The sequence below is a fragment of the Diabrotica undecimpunctata genome, chromosome 1, assembly GCF_040954645.1.
Source record: "Diabrotica undecimpunctata isolate CICGRU chromosome 1, icDiaUnde3, whole genome shotgun sequence".
NCBI lineage: Eukaryota > Metazoa > Arthropoda > Insecta > Coleoptera > Chrysomelidae > Diabrotica > Diabrotica undecimpunctata.
The window spans coordinates 117,641,126-117,646,563 of NC_092803.1; positions in this window are offsets into that span (position 1 = coordinate 117,641,126).

Consider the following 5,438-nt stretch of genomic DNA (forward strand, 5'->3'; position numbering starts at 1 on the left):
GCGGTTCCGGGCCCGTCGGTCGGAGAAAGAGGGGGTGGTTTAGTCGGTAGGCGGTCTCGTCACGCGGTGAAGCGTAAGAGATTGAATCCGACACACCTGGGTAAAGGGCTAACACCCGATCCCAGACGGTCTTTAGAAGATTCCACCTCCCAAAAAAAAAAAAAAAAAAAAAAAAAAATCCCCTGTGAATTCATCTCTTTTAGGACCAAATATTATTCTGAGAACCTTTCTTTCAAATACTAAAAGCTTATTGATTTCTTGCTGGTTGACATCCATGTTTTACTGCCATATGTAATAATTGGGCAAATAATCAACTTTTACAGTGTTAATTTAGATTTTCTCTTTAGGAGCCTCGATCTTAATAATGTTGAAAGCGACTATAATGCTCTATTTCCTGCAGCTATCCTTGCTAAGACATCTTTAATGTGGTTGTCCGCTGTGATTGTCGCCCCCAGGTATTTAAACTTCTTTACTACTTCGAATTTGTGATCATTAATACTGATGTTCTGCCTAACTCTTGGTCTTGGATTTTTGATTACTACCATGTATTTCGTCTTTTCTTCATGTATTCGGAGACCCAGACTACCTGTTTCCTCCTCGAGCTGTGAAAACACCTCTCACGTCTCTTGTATAATGCGTGACTGCATCTATATCATCAGCAAAGGCCAGCAACAGTTTTGATCCTTGATCAGCAAATCCTCTTGTCAGCTCAGACGATATTTTACTTATTGCATATTCTAAAGCAAAACTGAACAGCAACGGTGACAAGGGGTCTCCCTGCTTAAGTCCTGAATTTATACCAAATGGCATCAATGTTTTGCAATGTTCTTTACTTGCGCATATGAGTCTGTCACACACATTTGCGTTAATTCAACTAATTTTCTTGGTATTCCCATTTCTAACATTGCTATCCACAATTTACTTATGGAATCATATGCTTGCTGGAAATCTATGAAAATTTGGTGCACATCGCGGTTGAATTCCCAGTTTTTCTCTAATATTTGTCGGATATAGTACATAAGCATTTACAACTGTCCCATCAATAACGTTTGTGAAAATGGGGAAATACCATTTTTTGCCCCGTATTTGTATTCGGTATTTGTTGATGTACCAAACCACTTTATCCACGCCACTCATGAATGTATTGTAATTATGTATACAGTGAGGTTATATAATGTTGATCTATTTTTCATTCCGAGACCATCGATTTACTGTGTCTAATTGACTCATCCCTTGGTGGTTTGACAATATTGTGACACATTTATTGTCTTTCCATTTGACACCTAACACTCAATTTTTAGTATACTACTACTATCGGTTTACAGCGTTCTCTGACGCCTTCCGACTCCTAACCGCCATTCTTCTCTATTTAACCATAGGCCTGGAGGGATTTCTCTTTCTGTACTTCTTTTTTCAATTCCCTCTCTCCAGCTTCCTCTCGGCCTTCCTCTTTTTCTTCTTCCTTGTGGTGTCCATGTCAAAATCTGTTTCGGAATCCTGTCATCTGGTATTCTCTGTAAATTTTTAGTATAAAATCTATAATCTATGACACCTTCCTTCTTCAAGTCGGTTTCTGACTACAGCGGACAATTTTTTATTCTATTAGATCTCACTGTACCGGTGGCTGCTATTTTTTATCCGCTAAAATCCGTCTTCATCAAGTTATAACTTGTGGAAAAATTGTCAAAATATAAAAAGTTGTGTTTAGGGATTTTCGATAACAGATATATGATTCAGTATCAGAGATGCTTCTAAACCTTGAATTTCATGCTGTTTCATTCCTTTTCCAGTGTATAATTCGGTATGAAAACAATACCCACTTTCGGCGCAACACAGTGTCCACTGTTTGAACCCAAACCGAATTGGCTGTCCCTGAATAAATTGTTTAAAATAATAATGCCCATCGTATCGGACCATCTGTTCATAAATACTTAAATTTTTTGAAAATATGTCAAATATTGTGATTTATTTTAGTAATCAACGGACTAATTTTAAAATCTGGTTCGTTTACGTGACTTTTTATTTAGTTAGACCAGCATTATCATTAAAATGTTATTTTCTTTTTATTCATATAAACAGGTATTTACCTGTTTCTTAATAAATATTTTCTTACACTGTCTATACATAAATCCTCAAATCCTCATCTTCACACCAATACATTTGTTCTTGAGGTAACGAATGATAGTCGGTACGCATTAAAAATCCTAGAAACTTTCTTAGACAATCCACCGAGAACGTAAAGTCATGTCTGTAATTATGTCCAGCATAATAATGTGTGACATATTGTTTTACTATATTACACATAATGTCGTCATTAAAGAGCATCTCGAACACCTCTATGGGAGTTTTTTCCTTTAGAAACTGCCTTATTTGGTTTTTCGCTTGTACAATATCCGTATTATCACTAAAGTATTTTATAGAGTCTGACCTATATTTTTGCCAATCTGAATTTGGTTTTAGTTTCTGAGCTTTAGTTTCCTTTTGGTGCTTCTGTGGGATTTTGTTTTAAGTGTTATAAGGAGTCTCATCAGGTGTCTCGTTTAGCGGTGATAATTATTTAGTATTTATAGCAGTTGAATGTATTTCCAATTTGCCAAGAACATCTCTAGGGCACATATCTTCTAGTATATCGTCATCTATTTCTTCTACATCAGACACATCATCGACGTTATCGGGTGGCAATTCAATTGCTACCCGATATCAATTTCAATATCAATTTCATCTTCTTCATCGTCATCCAAGAAATAGGGATTATTTATAATATTATAATTCAGCCATTGTATAAAATCGTCTGGTACCCATTTCTGAAAACAATAAACTTATGCAAAAACCATTTATTGTTTATTGTAAACATTATTAGAGCATAATGACTAAAGTCGAAATGTTATTACAGAATGTGCTAACCCATTAACGCCTAAAAAGAAACTAGCTTGGAAAAAATGGTGAACGGTACAAAATTGTAATGTTTAGATTACATTTAATACATAATATATTAAAAAAAATATTTAAAATATTTTTTTTTCAAAAACATTTTGAAATACAAAGGCGTCCTCAAATGAAAACGTTCGGTATTTGTATGGTATTTTTTAAAACATCCTTTTTCAATACACATTATTTTTTCACACTTATTGCATGTTCACCTTGCCTTCATATGACACACAAAACAGTTTAACTGTTTTTCCAGTTTTCCCGGAAAATGAAAACCTTTGGTGACTTCAATGCTGAAACTAGCTTTTCTTTGTCTTTGTGTCCTTGAAGTGACACCGTCTCTCAAATAACTTCGTACTATATGACGACGGAATTATAACTGATCCATCACATTTTCAGCAGAAATTTATTAAAGTTTCTAGGCATTAGTCATAGTCATGTCAGAAAGTACACAAATAAAACCCACCATCACTTTTTACCTTTTATGCTTATTCGATATTATAATATGCACTGGTCATGCGCATCTACTACAATCTTTCCAGAATTGTAGGAAGCAAACAATTTTGGCTGTACTACATTTTCTTTTGATTTTGATGCTCTGGACTACTGTTTTACCTGACCTAATGGTTAAATAGTATTATAATTAAAAAAAAATCCACAAGGACAATAATTCCTGCAGCTGGCTGTATACCACGTATAACAAAAAGAGGTTGTTAGTCTTTGTATGTGGGTATATTTTATTTTATAAAAACCCTTAAAAGGGCAACATTAAAAACACGAACGTTTTCGGAACAACTGTTCCATCATCAGGTTAAAATACCTAAAATAAGTATAAACCATTTAATTACAGCAAACGTGGTTTAAAATTTTGACTAAGGTTAAAAAAAGGAAAATGGTTATACTTACAGGTTACCCTGCCTGAGCCACCAAAATATTTGGGTAAAAACCCTTTAAAATGTAATGTGTTACCAAAGATTGTACATGATGTTGATAATATTATATGATGTTTAATATTTTAATTAAATTTTACTTCAGGTAACATACACCCATGCTTAAGTGAGTTCCAGTATCCGGAGAGTAAACCTCTTCAAACGGACTTCAGCTGGTAACTGATTGATAAGATACCCATGAACGGTGTCAATTTTGACACCGTTCATGGGTATCTTATCAATCAGTTACCAGCTGAAGTCCGTTTGAAGAGGTTTACTCTCCGGACACTGGAACTCACTTAAGCATGGGTGTATGTTACCTGAAGTAAAATTTAATTAAAATATTAAACATCATATAATATTATCAACATCATGTACAATCTTTGGTAACACATTACATTTTAAAGGGTTTTTACCCAAATATTTTGGTGGCTCAGGCATGGTAACCTGTAAGTATAACCATTTTCCTTTTTTTAACCTTAGTCAAAATTTTAAACCACGTTTGCTGTAATTAAATGGTTTATACTTATTTTAGGTATTTTAACCTGATGATGGAACAGTTGTTCCGAAAACGTTCGTGTTTTTAATGTTGCCCTTTTAAGGGTTTTTATAAAATAAAATATACCCACATACAAAGACTAACCTCTTTTAGTATTATAATTGGATAACATAGAACAAACACTATTGTCATACCACATCACACACAAAATTAGTTTTGTCGAATCTATAATCATATGTACCTCTTGCCATTTTATTCATCAGCTTAGACTCCATTACTGGACATTTTTGCACACGATTTTCTCTTACAATTCCTGTGGCTTTTATGTTTTTTTTTTGTTTTAGGTATGTCGTTAGTTGATATGCAGTGAAATAATTATCGAAAAAAATTTCATTTCTAGATGGTTCGGGAAGGTATTTCAAAAGATTAATTACTACTTTAGCTCCAAGTGATATTCCTTGTATCTTCAGTATTATTTTTCCACAATAAATGTCAAAACCGTAACAATATTCAGTGGAACCAGTTATCATCCAATTCTTATATCCAAATCTGACTGGCTTCCATTTAATAAATTGTTTTGCTGGGTTGTGGCCGAAATATTTTACCATGTATTCGTCTATGGATATATCTTTATCGAAACATCCTCACTGGCAAAACTTTTTTATAATTTTATTTGCTAAGAGTCTAATTTTGTACATACGATCTTTAGAATCGTTTATTTTGGCATTATCCGCTAGATGAACAAACTTTTTTATTTCTAAGTACCTGTCTCTGCTCATAGCGTTATAAACACAGAAAGCTCCTAGGTCTTTATCTAATGACCAGTATAACCTCTCTCGAGGTAATCTGTTAAGTATACCCAGTTAGATATAATATTGCAAAAAAGTGATTATTTTTTGGCTGTGCTTATAAAATTGACTGATCACAAATGTATGTAATAATTTCTTCAGTAAGTAATTTTTCAAAAATTTAAATTGGTGATAAATTCCTGAAATCTTCTTTAACGTTTTTTTTCTCCTCTTTAAATGATTAATTTACTGTTGTAGTAGTATATTGAAAATCAGTTTTTATCCACTTGGGCT